This window comes from Rutilus rutilus (assembly GCF_951802725.1).
Source record: "Rutilus rutilus genome assembly, chromosome: 12".
In the NCBI taxonomy this organism is placed as follows: Eukaryota; Metazoa; Chordata; class Actinopteri; order Cypriniformes; family Leuciscidae; genus Rutilus; species Rutilus rutilus.
In genome coordinates this window covers 2,807,593-2,825,245 of record NC_140217.1, presented here as the reverse complement: position 1 = coordinate 2,825,245, position 17,653 = coordinate 2,807,593, and the positions used below count along the sequence as shown (strand labels likewise).

The following is a 17,653-nucleotide window of genomic DNA, read 5'->3' as shown; positions in this document are numbered from 1 at the left end:
AATGCTTTTCTCTTTTTCTTTTGTTGCTTGATCAATATTAAGGACACAGACCGCATTAGGTTTATTACCCACTGTCACTTTAAGACATCGGATCATGTCCAATGCACTGATGCACATCCGATACACTCAAAACTGTTTAAGACATAACCAACATAGTTTACGTGAATACTCTCCAAAACGGACATTTCGACATAATGTTGTGTGTATTTGTCCATTCGGACATGAAAGAGCTCAATTCAGTACTCGCGCGCTGTATAGGTGTGTATGTGCATCAGCACGTTACAGTACAAATGTGCGCATCTACCACAAACGGAGGACATCAGTTCTGACTGGATCGCTTCCCAAATCGTCACTATCTAACATTTTTGTCTAGTTTTTATTTGTTGACGAAAATGTCAATAGATTTTCGTCATAGTTTTAGTCCTTCAAAACTAGTTTTTATTTAGTTATTGTCTCGTTTTCGTCTGTGAAAATAAGCCATGTGATAGATGTACCACGAAACAAGTCTCCGGGTGAGTAGCCGGCCAGTGATAGTAACTATAGTAACAGCATGAGAAGACGCGCTCCATTTTAGTCAGCGCTTGGTCGGTTAATTTTGGCCTTTTCTAAGTTACCTTAATAGGCTAGTAATAAATGAACACTCATACAAAAATGTCTTTCGTCCTGTAGGCGTCCTAGAGAATATTTCCGTTCGTCCTAAACACATTTTCTATCGTCCCCAGGACGATAGGACGCCGTTAGTCTCGAGCCCTGCAAATGGCTTTATGTTCAACAAGAAGTTTAAATTTAACAAATGTCATGTGGTGTAACCAAGTAAAAACTAATAGCATATTTTCTTTATACCTTGATGAATGATAAAATATATTTTTCAAGCTAAAAATAATTTGTAAAAATATCAAGTAGGATTTTTTATTGAGGAGTTTTTTTTTTTTTACTATATAAATACCCTGAAATGTGTGACTTCACACCCCAAGAAGCTTAATTCAGATATAGGACACATGTATGGAAGCCCATTTCTGCCATAAAGCAATAATTATGAGATAAGAAGTCAATTATGGCATAAAAATTTAAATTGTCAGGAAAAGTCACAATTACAAAAAGTTTAAATTAAAATATAAAAAGTCAATTATAACATAAAAAGATGAAATTAAAACAAAGTTATAGAAAGAAAATCATAATTGTGACAAAACATTTAGACTTTTTATCTCATAATTATGACTTGGTATTTCACCAAAGCATGATTTTTATCTTATGTGGCAGAAATGAGATTCCATGGTGATATGAGCTAGTGTCTCACCATCAGAAGAGTCCTGTTTCTGGGCCTCATGGAACTGAATGCGCGTGTTATCCTGGGGCAGATTTGCTGCTATCTCGGCAAGGAACTGCAAAGGGGCATGAAATAAACAACATATTAATATTAGTAAGTGTTATTTTACAACTTCCAAAAAAGTAAAATATGACATATATTTCTAAAGTAAACAAAGCAGTCAATGTCTCACTAGTTACAAATCTTCAATAAGCCCAAATACAATAACAGCAACTTGACTAATTGTTCCTCACCTCCTCTTCCTCTATCTCCTTCAGGATGGTTGCCTGATCTACGCCCTGTAGTTCCTCCTTCAGCAGCATCAGTTTCTGCTCAGCCTCAGACATCAGCTGCAGTGTTTGTTCTTCTGAGTCTGGAGGCAGCTGTGGTGTCGGACCCTTCATCTGCCAGAGACCGAGAGGAATGCTCAGACATTTCATGCATGCATCGTTTGAATGTCAAAACATTTGCATTTTAGTCTGGGACTCGGCTTAAGCCTTGTCTGTGAAACCAGGGGGTTTATGTATTTGACAAGAAAAAAAGACAGTTTCTACCTTTTCCTCGTCTAGTTCCTGGTTGTCAGGCAGAGGGCTTCTGCTCTGGGGCTTCATGCTCTCATACTGGAGCTTCAAGTCCTCCAAACGCTGCCTCTGTGTGTCAGTGGTGTGTTTCATAGCATTCAGCTTCTTCGTTTTATCACACACCTTCTCCAGCACCGTCTGAGCTGACTGCACAACAAAAATGACTGTCACCCACAACTGATATGCAGGTGATTCTGTAACCACGGGCAATTTAACTGGATAGTACAAGTGAAAGAAGTGACAAAAGGTTTTTAAATAACTGATATGAAGGTTAATTTAACCCCACCTTAACAGACATGTTCCTGAATGATGCATTCTCCATCCCACGGTCTTGAAAAACATCCTTGATTACTTGTTCCTCTCCCTGGAACAACCAAGATATGCATCAAATACAGCTATAACGTGACTTAAATGATATGGATGTTTTAACATTACATATGTATGTGTGTGTGTGTGTGTGTGTGTGTGTGTGTGTGTGCGCGCGCGTGTGTGTGTGTGTGTGTGTGTGTTCATAATGTCTGACCTCAGCCAGTTTCTTGAGCAGGTTTTCATTCTCATGTCTCAGCTGAAGGATGGTTTCTCTGTTCTTCTCGATGACAGACTGAGAGCTTTCGAAATACGCGCTTCTTTCTCTCTCTAGTGGACAGAGAGAAACATTCAGCGGCCATGCGAAGTTGGGTGTAATGTTAATGTCATGCAATATTAACTTTCTGTAGACAATTTTACTGAGCTCTTTATTCAATTTAACCCATTTACTCCTAAAACGCCTATAAAAACCTTTTTTTAAATTTAGATAAATCGGAAGCTATTGTTTTTGGCCCCTCCGGAAATAGACGACAATATTCACCTAACCTTGATCTTTTAAACTTTACTATTTCATCAAAAGTTCGCAATTTAGGTGTGGTAATGGATAACGACTTACAATTTGATAGGCAAATTGCCTCGGTAGTGGGCTCTAGTTTTTTTCATCTTCGCTCTTTTTTCAAAATTAAATCTTTCCTATCTAATGCTTCTCTAGAAGTTGCTATTCACGCCTTTATAACATCCAGGCTAGATTATGGCAACTCTCTGTATTTTGGGGTTTCTAAGAGTCAAATCTCTCGATTACAAGTTGTTCAGAATGCAGCAGCACATTTCTTGAAGGGAGGTAAAAAATGTGATCATGTGACACCGCTTCTGAGATCCCTTCACTGGTTACCTGTTCAATATAGAATCGACTACAAAATTTGACTACTAGTCTATAAATCCTTAAATAATCTTGCACCAGCTTATTTATTGGATTTACTTCAAATCGAGAATTGAGATCAGGAAACAAATTCCTCCTTCGTATTCCTAGAACCCGCTTGAAAAAGAGGGGAAATAGAGCTTTTGAAGTGGTGGGCCCCACTCGATGGAATAATCTTCCTATCCAACTCAAAATGGCTTCCACTCTATCTGAGTTTAAAACAGCGCTTAAAACCCATTTGTTTGGATTAGCTTTTAATGTGTAATCTACCTGAACTTATCTTTTAATGCACCCTATTTTGATTGACGATAGTGATGTTGTTGGTTCAATGTGTATTGTGTTGTGATTATTGTACAGCACTTTGTTTGGCCAAAAGCCGGTAGTAAATGTGCTCTAGAAATAAACTTGAACTTGAACTTATTCTATGATAAATACCCTGATCTCCTGAGGGTTTGCAGAAAAAAATACTAAGAATTGTCAACATCTACCAAAACCTTAATATCTAAGCCTCTGTAGCACTTAATAAAGAAACATGAAATAAAATACATTTTAAAGGTAAGAATCACAGGTTTTATTAAAACATGCTCCCTTGGCACTAACATAACACATTTTTCAAAAAATTCATATGACTATTTATTATGCTATTTATTCATTATGCCAGTATTTATTTATTAAAATTATTGTATTATTATCATTCAACCATCAACACATAATTATATTATAATTTATTATGCTATTTATTCATTATGCCATTATTGTAGCGTTAGAGGGAGATATTGTAGATATTGTATTAAAGAGGGAGCTTTTGAACTGTGTACATCGAAAAACACATGGCCGTTCCTGGTCAAGAGCTTTCCAAGTTCACAAACCAGTGATCACTGGTGCAAAATGAAAATCAGAGTGCCCAAGATAAAGAAGTATAATGGGAAAAAAAGTTTTAAACACATACAGTATGCCAAGTTCTTAGATATACTGTATGTAATCTTTGTATCCGTGTTGATTTCAAATGGCTTTATGTTCAACAAGAAGTTTTAATGTAACAAATGTCATGTGGTGTAACCATCAAGTAAAAATATACTTGTAAAAACTTGTAAAAATATCAAGTACGATTTTTTATTGAGGAGGTTTTTTTTTTTTACCATATAAATACCCTGAAATGTGTGACTTCACACCCCAAGAAGCTTAATTCAGATATAGGACACATGTATGGAAGCCCATTTCTGCCATAAAGCAATAATTATGAGATAAGAAGTCAATTATGGCATAACATTTTAATTGTCAGGAAAAGTCACAATTACAAAAAGTTTAAATTAAAATATAAAAAGTCAATTATAACATAAAAAGATGAAGTTAAAACTAAAAGTTATAGAAAGAAAATCATAATTGTGACAAAACATTTAGACTTTTTATCTCATAATTATGACTTGGTATTTCACCAAAGCATGATTTTTATCTTATGTGGCAGAAATGAGATTCCATGGTGATATGAGCTAGTGTCTCACCATCAGAAGAGTCCTGTTTCTGGGCCTCATGGAACTGAATGCGCGTGTTATCCTGGGGCAGATTTGCTGCTATCTCGGCAAGGAACTGCAAAGGGGCATGAAATAAACAACATTAATATAAGTAAGTGTTATTTTACAACTTCCAAAAAAGTAAAAAATGACATATATTCCTAAAGTCAACAAAACAGTCAATGTTTCACTAGTTACAAATCTTCAACAAGCCCAAATACAATAACAGCAACTTGACTAATTGTTCCTCACCTCCTCTTCCTCTATCTCCTTCAGGATGGTTGCCAGATCTTTGCCCTGTAGTTCCTCCTTCAGCAGCATCAGTTTCTGCTCAGCCTCAGACATCAGCTGCAGTGTTTGTTCTTCTGAGTCTGGAGGCAGCTGTGGTGTCGGACCCTTCATCTGCCAGAGACCGAGAGGAATGCTCAGACATTTCATGCATGCATCGTTTGAATGTAAAAACATTTGCATTTTAGTCTGGGACTCGGCTTAAGCCTTGTCTGTGAAACCAGGGGGTTTATGTATTTGACAAGATTCATTAGTACCAGTGGTATGTGCTGAAGTTTGTCACTGAGGCGCTTCACTCCTGCTTTGACAGTGTTGAGTGTATGTTTGAGTCCGTCCAGACGATCTTTAGCTGCATCACGGCGCTGCTGCGTCTGCTCAAGCTGCTGCTGAAGCTCACAAACCTGTTGGCTGCTAAACAACCAAACACAAGCACAGAAGAGCATTAGAGAGCTGACTGAGGACAATAATGTTGTTATTATTCAGTCACAATAACAGAGCATGTGAAGTGATATCATAGCACTATTATTCACACTGTCTACAATGTCTGCTCTTACCTTGAGAGTTCAGTTTCTCCTGAGTGTTTCATATCCTGAAGCTTAGTTTGAAGTGCATTCCTCTCTTCCTTCAGTTGAAGCAGCATTCTCTCATTTTTTGCCTTCATCTTCTCCAAATGTTCCTGTGTTTTTCCCTGAGAGATTAACCGGCCCACTATTTCCTATTACAAGAGAAATCAGGAATACACATTGCTTAACACAAGAACAGAATTGCTTAACAAGGAGTAATCTATATAACTGTAAGCGGGGCGGCCTACGAACTCCTGTGTGAGTCTTGAAGCTGAACTTCTGCTCATGAAACTGCAAACTATCTTCAGTAAAACTTTTCTTCAATTCATTATAATTCTGACTCGGGGGTCTTCTTTCAAACATCTGGTCCTTGTGTCCTAAGCTGTTATCCCCTAACACACTGAAAGCAGTTGAATGTTGTCTGTCCTCACCCGTGGGTCTGTGACTCCAGTGGCCTCTTTGATTTGCTGGAAAGCTTCCTCAAAAGGAGAGATGGCCTCCACTTCTTCTCCTGCGCTGGCACTGCTCTGGGCCTCGCTGATCAGCTCATCGGGGAGCTATTTTTCAACATTGATAATAATAAGAAAAGTAACTTGAGCACCAAATCCAAATTAGAATGATTTCTGAAGAATCATGTGACATTGAAGACTGTATATGATGCTGAAAATATAGCTTTGCATCACAGGCATAAATTATATACTTAAATAGAACAGTTATTTTAAATTGTAATAATATATTTCACAATATTACTGTATTTCTCATCAAATAAATGCAGCTTTGGTGAGCATAAGAGACTTTACAATATCGTAATTATTCCAAGCTTTTGACCGGTAGTGTATATGCTTATAAATAGTTGAATTGTGTATTTTATTTGTGTGTTGTAGTGTTGCTTTCGTCAACGAAAATTATGACGAAATATTGTCGTCAACGAACCGTTATCACCTGACGAAAACGAGACGAGACTAGACGTAAATGCATGGTCATGTGACGATGACTAAAATACATGCATAATGCAATATCGTTGACGAATAAAAACGAGACTAATATGTGGTTTAAAAAATAAAAACTATGCTAAAATGTCTCTTCATTTTCGTTGACCAAAACGAGACGAGACGAAATGTTATAACGTCACGACGAATGAGAGAGTTGTGCGTGAACCCATAGCTTTGTCGGCTTTAAATTCTGGATTGCGATCTGGTCACCCGATTATCAGCGAATTTAACAATATATTACTCCATTAGTTATTCTAATAAAATGTCTCATTGATATATTTGACACATTCATAATCATTACTTTTGCCGGTTCTTTGTGAAAGCTGTATGTTATTGGCAGCGTCTCTGGTTACATGAACACGTCGCATCAGCGCCAGAACATGGAGATTTTATTTTAGAGAATAACCGCACAACCTATTCGATATCCTATAATTAAATAAAGTAATCGAATATCCAAAAATCGTGACTCATCCCTGCATGGAATATCTTGTTTCTTTTCCCAAATCTTCACTCACGTCTCACTCACCCATTTTCTAAAGGGATTAAACGTTTCTTGGTTCGCTTTTAATTAGGCCTATCTTTGTGGTAAAGTAGAAAAACGCTGTAGGACAGATAGCCTACATTTGTACTTGCATGTACTACATTTGTACTTGCAACACAGTGCTTGTTATATTAGACATAGGGCGCGAGTTTAGCTGTAAAGCGCGTTTCACACGCGCGGGTGATTTTTAGTTTCACTTTCTCTGGCAGCGCAATCTCAAACAAAGCCTAAATATCTCGCCCTTGTGGAGGATAAAATGCGCTCTTCAAACCAATTTACATCAAGTAGAAAACACGAAAATATCATAAAGAGATCGATATCTTCGTGTTTTCCTGCTCGTGTCCCACATCCCTCTCAAAGCGCTGAGTGTAGCCTATATCACGCGTCTTTGTGTGGAAATATAAAACAAGTTGTTTTTTTTTTGTTTTTTTTATAACCCCCCAACCACCGCCGGTAGTTGGTCCATTACCGCGGTGAAAAAAAAAAAAAAAAACCCTGCCACAGTCACAGCCCTAAATATAGGCCTACTAAATAGCCTATAAGCCTTGTTTGAAATTCTATATTGACTGGGTTAAATAGAATCGCATTACTAAAAAGAGACTAAAATACAATTTTCATTGACTAAAACTAGACTAAAATGTCATCAGTTTTCGTCGACTAAAACTAGACTAAAATGTCATCAGTTTTCGTCGACTAAAACTTGACTAGACTAAAAAGAGTATGAATGTGACTAAAACTAATAAAAACTAAAATGACAGCCTGACACAAAGACTAGACTAAAACTAAAATTAAAACAGGCCGCCAAAAACAACACTAGTGTGTTGTGAGCTTTGCAGCATGCTAACACCAAGCTCTATTAACATCGAGTCCAGTCTCCTGTGGACTTCACTTGAGAAGTGCTATTAGTATGACACACATATTTTTATGCTTATTACAGTAATTACATTGTTAGCTGAAGAGTGATGGATGATGCTCGCTCTTCTCTTCATCCTCTCTGCCTGAGCAATCCTCTTCTCCTCCTGCTTCTTGTAGCGGGAGAGGATTTTCTCTCGCTCTCTATACACCTGCTCCTCCTGAAGCTGCAGCTCAGACTGGACACACACACACACACACACACACACACACACACACCTTAATGAAATGAGGCATTTATAGAGCGCTCTCCCCTCAACCACCACCAGTATGCAGCATCCACTGTCAGAACAATGGCGCCAGTGCGCTCACCACACACCAGCTATAGGTGGAGAGGAGAGAGAGTGATAAAGCCAATTGAAAGCATGAGGATTCTTATTAGTAGGCCATGATTGATAAAGGCCAATGGAGGGAATTTGGGCAGGACACCGGAGTTACACCCCTACCCTTTACGAGAAGCATTACTTGCACAACCTTTACCATGGCACACTGACACGTATGCTTGCTTTATTATCTCATTAAAATACATTTTAATCATTTATTAAACGCTTTGTCTTTACCATGGCTGCATCCTTTGAGGATTGAGCGTCACTGTTGATGACCTGCAGTTTTTTGAGCACTTGTGTCTGCCGGTGGATCTCTGCCTCCGTCCTGTCCAGCTGTGGCTGAAATGTAAGACTGTCCTCCTGAAGAAACAAATAAGAAAATAATTTAAAATGTTTATTTACCATGCTGTTCAAAAGATTGGGGTCGCTAAGAGTTTTAATCTTAAAGGGATTGTTCACCCAAACTCTGTCATTATTTACTCACCCTCGTGTGGCTCCAAACCCAGAAGACTTTCGTTCATCTTCAGAACACAAATGAAGATATTTTTCTGTCCCTCCACTGACAGCCTATGCAACTACCACTTTCAAGCCCCAGAAAGGGAGTAAGTAATCATTAAAGTAATCCATGTGTCTCCAGTGGTTTATCCGCAACTTAACAAAGCGACACGAGTGCTTTGTTTGCGCAAAAGGGGGGGGGGGGGGGGGGGGGGGGGGTTTGCAAACAAAGCACTCTTTAATATGTTTAATAGATTACTTTAATGATGTCTTTAGTACCTTTCTGGGGCTTGAAAGTGGTAGTTGCGCAGCTGTCAGTGGAGGGACAGAAAGCTCTCAGATTTCATAAAAAAGATCTTCATTTGTGTTCAGAAGATGAAGAGTAATTAATGACAGAATTTTAAATTTTAGCTGAACTAACCCTTTAATGAAAGAAGTCTCTTATGCTCACCTGTACAATTTAAAATAACTTTTCTATTTTTATCTATTTTATAATGTAATTTTTTCCTGTGATCAAAGCTGAATTTTCAGCAGCCATTCCTCTTGGCTTGTGTCACATGACCCTTCCGAAATCATTCTAATATGCTGATTTGGTGCTCAAGAAACCTTTCTTATTATTATAAGAATAAGAATATATTTTGAATGGTATGGATGAGTGTCCTTGGATACATTGGATTGCTTAAATTTTCCCCATCACATATATGGGGTATCATGCTTTATAATACACATCTGTGTGGGTTTATGTGTGTGTGCTGTGTCAGTCTGTACATGAATCCAGTTCATCTGTTCTTTCTCAGATACCTGTAGCTGGTCCTTCACTTTGAGGTATTCTCGCATTATGTTCTCTGCTTCATGATGTTCAGCTGCACTTTCTGCAATCGGTTTTCCAGAATCCGCAATTTCTATAAAACAAGCACACAAGCTCATTCATTTTCTTGCTTGAACTAACATATTTAGAAAGACTTGAGAGAAGGAAGAAGAGAATTTACACAGGAAGAATGACCACTTAGGGAAACTTATGGCAGAGTTCCCTTCTTTACTCTAATTCTCATTATGATGTGCAAAAAAATCTGATTCTCGTGAATTGTTTAGATTGTATAATAATAATGGTGATAATAAAACTGTGGGCATTGCTTTGGACAGGACAATTTTCATTTTTTTTATTTTTTTTTATTACAGTAAGGAGAAATTGGGACAAAAATGATTTGACTGGAAAAAAGGCTCAATATTCTTGATGCTTTTTTTCTTTTTGATTTTGGGAGGAAACCTGGACGATTCTTTAATTGTAAGATTCACCAGTGTTCATTCAAAATGCACAGAAAAAAAGACAGTTTCTACCTTTTCCTCGTCTAGTTCCTGGTTGTCAGGCAGAGGGCTTCTGCTCTGGGGCTTCATGCTCTCGTACTGGAGCTTCAAGTCCTCCAAACGCTGCCTCTGTGTGTCAGTGGTGTGTTTCATAGCATTCAGCTTCTTCGTTTTATCACACACCTCCTTCTCCAGCACCGTCCGAGATGACTGCACAACAAAAATTACTGTCACCCACAACTGATATGCAGGTGATTCTGTAACCACGGGCAATTTAACTGGATAGTACAAGTGAAAGAAGTGACAAAAGGTTTTTAAATAACTGCTATTTAGGTTAATTTAACCCCACCATAACAGACATGTTCCTGAATGATGCATTCTCCATCCCACGGTCTTGAAAAACATCCTTGATTACTTGTTCCTCTCCCTGGAACAACCAAGATATGCATCAAATACAGCTATAACGTGACTTAAATGATATGGATATGTTTTAACATTACATGTGTGTGTGTGTGTTCATAATGTCTGACCTCAGCCAGTTTCTTGCGCATGTTTTCATTCTCATGTCTCAGCTGAAGGATGGCTTCTCTGTTGTTCTCGATGACAGACTGAGAGCTTTCGAAATACGCGCTTCTTTCTCTCTCTAGTGGACAGAGAGAAACATTCAGCGGCCATGCGAAGTTGGGTGTAATGTCATGCAATATTAACTTTCTGTAGACAATTTTACTGAGCTGTTTATTCAATTTAACCCATTTACTCCTAAAACGGCTATAAAAACCTGTTATTCTATGATAAATACCCTGATCTCCTGAGGGTTTTCAGAAAAAATACTAAGAATTGTCAACGTCTACCAAAACCTTAATATCTAAGCCTCTGTAGCACTTAATAAAGAAACATGAAATAAAATACATTTTAAAGGTAAGAATCACAGGTTTTATTAAAAATTTAGAAATGGAGTTTTCCCATAGCGTAAGCTAGCCGTAAGCAATACTCGTTCCTTCATCTCAGGGAACTGAGGTTACGTTAGTAACCGAGACGAGGGAACTGCAAAGGGGCATGAAATAAACACCATTAATATTAGTCAGCGTTATTTTACAACTTCCAAAAAAGTAAAAAATGACATATATTCCAAAAGTAAACAAAAGTTTCAATGTTTCACTAGTTACAAATCTTCAACAAGCCCAAATACAATAACAGCAACTTGACTAATCATTGTTCCTCACCTCCTCTTCCTCTATCTCCTTCAGGATGGTTGCCAGATCTTTGCCCTGTAGTTCCTCCTTCAGCAGCATCAGTTTCTGCTCAGCCTCAGACATCAGCTGCAGTGTTTGTTCTTCTGAGTCTGGAGGCAGCTGTGGTGTCGGACCCTTCATCTGCCAGAGACCAAGAGGAATGCTCAGACATTTCATGCATGCATCGTTTGAATGTCAAAACATTTGCATTTTAGTCTGGGACTCGGCTTAAGCCTTGTCTGTGAAACCAGGGGGTTTATGTATTTGACAAGAAAAAAAGACAGTTTCTACCTTTTCCTCGTCTAGTTCCTGGTTGTCAGGCAGAGGGCTTCTGCTCTATGGCTTCATGCTCTCGTACTGGAGCTTCAAGTCCTCCAAACGCTGCCTCTGTGTGTCAGTGGTGTGTTTCATAGCATTCAGCTTCTTCGTTTTATCACACACCTCCTTCTCCAGCACCGTCCGAGATGACTGCACAACAAAAATTACTGTCACCCACAACTGATATGCAGGTGATTCTGTAACCACGGGCAATTTAACTGGATAGTACAAGTGAAAGAAGTGACAAAAGGTTTTTAAATAACTGATATAAAGGTTAATTTAACCCCACCTTAACAGACATGTTCCTGAATGATGCATTCTCCATCCCACGGTCTTGAAAAACATCCTTGATTACTTGTTCCTCTCCCTGGAACAACCAAGATATGCATCAAATACAGCTATAACGTGACTTAAATGATATGGATATGTTTTAACATTACGTGTGTGTGTGTGTGTGTTCATAATGTCTGACCTCAGCCAGTTTCTTGAGCAGGTTTTCATTCTCATGTCTCAGCTGAAGGATGGCTTCTCTGTTCTTCTCGATGACAGACTGAGAGCTTTCGAAATACGCGCTTCTTTCTCTCTCTAGTGGACAGAGAGAAACATTCAGCGGCCATGCGAAGTTGGGTGTAATGTCATGCAATATTAACTTTCTGTAGACAGTTTTACTGAGCTCTTTATTCAATTTAAAAGTAATATAAATGTATTAAACAGCTATAGAAGCAACTTTGCTATATAATAACTCCAGGCTGACATTACAACACAACATTGCCATCCTTGAGAATACATGATTAATAAGAACATTAAGAAAACAATTGAAATACTTATTCCACTACAATATTACTGACTATTTAAGCAGGTTTTAAGGTAAAGGTATAGTGGAGGATTTCCCCGAATTTTAGAAAAGAACCGCCCTCTCCATTTTTTGAAAAAATGCACATGCGCAACACTCTCCCTGCTCCCGAGAGGGAACGCCTATTAAACGTGTGCACGAGAGAGCATGCACGAGCCTAGTTCTCCTCGCGCACGCTCTGTTTACAAGTTGCTGTTGGCACGGCTCATACAAGCCTACTTTCCAAAAGATTTGCACTTTTTCCACTATGTCAGACTCGCCACCGGTACAATTATGTTGCAAATTATAAACTAACTCAAAAACATTCATGCAAGACAAAATGTCAAATGCCCTTCCGTGTTTTATTTACTTATACTGATCGATTGAGTGAGGACTCAAGACATGATCTGCAATGGAGAAGTAGCTTGTTGCATTTGTGTAATAAATACTATGGTGAACACATTGGAATTATCAAAAATGGTATTAGAAAATCAAAATCAAAAGGTATTAGAACATTTCAGCGTGATACCTTTTACCATTTGGTCATAAGGCTACTTTAGACAAATTGAGATGTTTGCCGTGTCTGCGCGGTGCGTGACGTGTGCCAGGGCTAGCATCGCTAATCATAGCTTACATTAACTTTTACTAGCAGTGATTTTAAATGGATTTCTCCTAGGGATGCACCGATCCACATTTTTTCACTTCCGATCCGGATCCCTGAATTTGGATATCGGCCGATACTATTCCGATACCAGAGTTGTGTTTGCTTTAATATTATTATCATTATTGTTTATTTTATATGATGCTGAAACTCAACAGGCAAGTATGATATGATATGTAACGTTACGCATGTATGCATGTATATCCCAAAAGGCAACTTGAGGTAAATATAAAGTCAGAAAAGGAAGTCAGAAAAACAGGAAATCCTGTTAACAGTAAAATAAATCCCATTCTGAAAACAAATATGCAACTTTAAAGGTTTCAAATTGATTGGCATGTCAATATTTATTACATTCCCAAAATGTCAAATACTTGAGTCTTGAAATATAAGAAAAGTGCAAGTGTAAACATCTTACACACACTATCTGAAGGGTGATCCTCGCTCCGATGCGGTAACTCTCTCGATGAACGCTCCAACATCAGCATCTTGCAAACAGACTAGCGGATTTCGCCTCAATTTTTCTCTGGACGCGCGAATGGATTCAAAATATTCAAGCGTCCAAATAGACGCGAATTTGACGCGCTATTCGCGTTTGGTGTGAAAGCACAGTAACGTGGTGCTTTTTTAAATCATACCTGCAAACTCAGAAGGTCTGAAAAAGGTGACACATTTTATAACACACCCCCCCTCCCCCCAAATGAAATTTTTTTTTAACTCTTTTGGCCTGGGCAAGCCTTTCAAGGGCACGTTTCCTCCGTTTTGCCATGTGCCCTTTTCGGGCCACACCAAACAGCAGGTGTTTCGATCACTCATTAACGTTTAACCAGACACCAATGGGTCTTGTTTCATTACGTGTTCGTTTTCATTTCGCTCATCCCTTCCGACAAGATATACATAAAAAAATCAGATAATGTTAATTTTAACAAATTTTTGATTTAGTTTTAGTCATAGTCTTTTGACTAAAATACCATTTAGTTTTAGTCATATTTTTGTCGTCTTGTTTTAGTTTTAATTGATGAAATACAATAAGATTTTAGTCGACTGAAATATTATGGGTTTAGTTCAATTGTAATGTATTACTGTATTTCTCATCAAATAAATGCAGCTTTGGTGAGCATAAGAGACTTTACAACATCGTAATTCCAAGCTTTTGACCGGTAGTGTATATACTTATAAAAAGTTGAATTGTCTATTTTATTTGTGTGTTGTGAGCTTTGCAGCATGCTAACACCAAGCTCTATTAACATCAAGATCAGTCTCCTGTGCACTTCACATGAGAAGTGCTGTTAGTATGACACACATATTTTTATGCTATTAGAGTATTACATTGTTAGCTGTAGTGTGATGGATGATGCTCGCTCTTCTCTTCATCCTCTCTGCCTGAGCAATCCTCTTCTCCTCCTGCTTCTTGTAGCGGGAGAGGATTTTCTCTCGCTCTCTGTACACCTGCTCCTCCTGAAGCTGCAGCTCAGACTGGACACACACACACACACACACACACACACCTTAATGAAATGAGGCATTTATAGAGCGCTCTCCCCTCAACCACCACCAGTGTGCAGCATCCACTGTCAGAACAATGGCGCCAGTGCGCTCACCACACACCAGCTATAGGTGGAGAGGAGAGAGAGTGATAAAACCAATTGAAAGCACAAAACAGGATACACTTGCCGATCACGTTCACATAGGGGAAAAAACAGAGAACAAGAAACGCAGCCTTGGAAAACACAAGGCAAACGTACAATTAATTTATGATTCAACATTTCAGTAACAAATCATATAACTTACATGCGCAGCTCAAATGACACATTAATCCAAATTTTCGACAGTTATTTAACACATCGACACTCATTCATCGCTCATTGTCTCAACTCATGATACAATGATCATTGTTACATCATCATCATCATCATTTTTATTTAATGCATGTCAGCAATCAGAGCTATCTTCATGGAAAAAATTAAATTACAAAAACACAAATATCATAAATACAATAAAAACAGAACAAAGATAACCAGCAAGTCATATTATACAATATATATTTTTAAGTTAACATATGTTAAAAAATCCAAAACCTTTTCAGGTATAATCTCGATCATTGTTACACGTGGTAGCTTTAGCCCACGGCTAACTAGTTCAGCTCGCGCTGTGAGTGCGGCCTACTCAACTCAGCTCATATCAAATCATTTCTGAAATTGACATATCTTTCATAAAATAACATATGATAAAAAAATGTCACTCATCAAAACGAGATTGCATCATATTCAATTAAAGAAGATTATTCAATAAAGATTATCACTCTGGGATCCACTAAATCTTTACTCCGATTTCCACTTCACCTTTCTCTCTCTGACGACAACCCTCCAGGCTGATGCATCCAAAATTTCCAAGTGCACACAATCACAGTTCCAGATAGATTATGATTATAATTTAGTACAAGGAGTTTCTGGAGAAATGCTCTGTTCTGCTGTCTCATCTGATCTGTTCTCATCTGATTCTCTCTGCTCATGCTGACAGCGGCGCGGGCGCGACCTGTGGGCGGGCCTTATGAATATGCCGCTACTGTTGGCTCTCAGGGGTGTCAGTCACTGCAGCACAATCAGTGATTGGATGAATCGCGTGCTATTGCCCAGTGGTGTGGTCGAGACGAGTGCATCAAGTAAAGAAAAAATTTAAACTGTTATAGAAGAGCTAATATACTAAGAATGCACTGGTGAAGGATTGTCTCTCTGCTTTATTTTATAAGAAATATTTCTGTGTCTAGAGTTCCTAATGCCCTGTACTCTCAACTTTTGTATTGTAGTACTAGTCATATTTTTTTACACCAGGCATGAATAAAAGGGATGTTTTTTATTTCCTGTTTCGAAAACCACTGGTAAACAACAGACTGTAATGTATAGAGGAATGAAAATATGGAATGATTTACCATTGATATTACACATTTTTACAAGAAAAAGTAGTTTTAAAAAAATATTTAAAGTAACATTTAATGGCACTATATATAGTAAATTGTTGATTTTGATATTTGGAATGAATGTTGGGTTAGTATGTTTCATTGACGTGACTTTTTATTGTTGTTGATTACATGTAGTTTTGTATTTTTTACTTGTTGGGACCCCAGGAAGAGTAGACACTGCCTAGGTAGTGGCTAATGGGGATCCAAATACACTTAAATGATTGATGGAAAATACGGTTTACAGCCAATACAGGCAATTTACTTAGGAAAGCTTTTTTTTGACAGTTATAGCACCACGTCTTGCCTGATCTCCACCACTTTTATTAGGTGTCCTCAAAAGGTCCGATCTCCATACAAGTGTGCACGCTTCTTTAGAATAATATGGCGCACATGCACAGCTAATTTGGTGAAGTTTTGCGCAGAGCAGACCATTTTTTCCAGTCATTTAAATATCATTTTGCATAGGATAATACAGAGCACTTCTCACCTTTTTGACAGTTAAAGCGCCACCAATGGCCCGACGTCCATGAAAGTTTCCAAGCTTCTTTGGGATCACGTGACGCATGCGCACACGCCCTATTTTGTGAGGTTGTATGCAAATCAGGCAGGAAACAGAAAGCAATAGAATTCGAAGTTAATCAATTAAAAGTTAGTCCAACTATTCCGCTACCAGTAATAAAACCTTGGTTACTCTCAGATGCTACAGTAGATTTTACATTGCTAGAAAAGAAAAACAGGGATAAGGAATGTAATTCATGTAATGTGCAGAAATATATTAATGATTACCACAGCTATGTTCAGATATATACAGACGCATCAAAGAATATAGACAATAGGATAGGAGTCGCTTTTACTGTTCCAGAGTTTCAGTTAGCAATAAGGAAAAGGATTAGTTATGAGTTATCGGTTTATACAGGGGAAATGATTGCAATATTATTAGCAATAGATGGGTTTCCGTTTCTCGAATTACCCATTATCCTCTGCGGCGCGCCGCCATGTTGTGTGTCAAAGCTGTCAGTAAGCCACTGGGAGACACGGCTCATTCACTGTGCTGCATTAATAGAAAGCCAGTTAATATAAAGTATTTTTGACTCTTTTGTGTTGAGATACGTTGACAAATTCCTCCAAACCTGGCGACAAGGTGAAGGTTATTTACAGGGACACATTAGACGATGTTTGCAAGGCAAGATATGATGAGAAATTGAGTTATATCGATGGAAAGGATCCTTACACAATGTCGAAAGAGGACTGGTTATGTAGGCTAATCCTGCGGCATACCCCGATATTCAGGAAATGGACATTGCCAAGTATCTCATCCACACCGTTAGTGCGTACACTTTTGACGAATTAAGAGGAAGAAAGTCTCTGGAAGCATACAATTATTTTGTTAGAATGTGCGAGTTAAAATTTGATGTGGTCGCATTTGTGCGAGTGCATGGTCATGTACTACTCAGTTAAATTCACGCATGAATTCTCCTGCATTGAACTTGTTTTAGCGCCCGCCAAAGTCTTATTTGATCGGTGAGTAATGTAGATGAACTGGGCGCATGTTTAAAGGCAGGGTAGGTAGGAATGGTCTAAAAAACTTCTTTTTCAAATTTGTTTAAAC

General features: G+C 38.2%; 1 protein-coding gene and 1 pseudogene across 2 annotated transcripts in view; both read right to left on the bottom strand.

Annotated features, from left to right (window-relative positions):
* LOC311300695 (uncharacterized protein) overlaps positions 1-17,653 on the bottom strand; it is a 283,730-nt gene that overhangs the window by 18,989 nt on the left and 247,088 nt on the right. The gene's annotated exons all lie outside the window — the stretch shown is intronic.
* Positions 1,869-11,920, bottom strand: LOC311301266 (outer dynein arm-docking complex subunit 3-like; annotated as a pseudogene). Its single transcript, XR_014630318.1, has 16 exons — positions 11,885-11,920; positions 11,628-11,745; positions 11,269-11,343; positions 10,576-10,688; positions 10,395-10,472; positions 10,079-10,255; positions 9,542-9,642; positions 8,480-8,605; positions 7,952-8,098; positions 5,906-6,031; positions 5,466-5,626; positions 5,169-5,322; positions 4,876-5,025; positions 2,411-2,523; positions 2,174-2,251; positions 1,869-2,034 (listed from the first exon to the last, which is right to left on the bottom strand). The product of XR_014630318.1 is annotated as an outer dynein arm-docking complex subunit 3-like (transcript).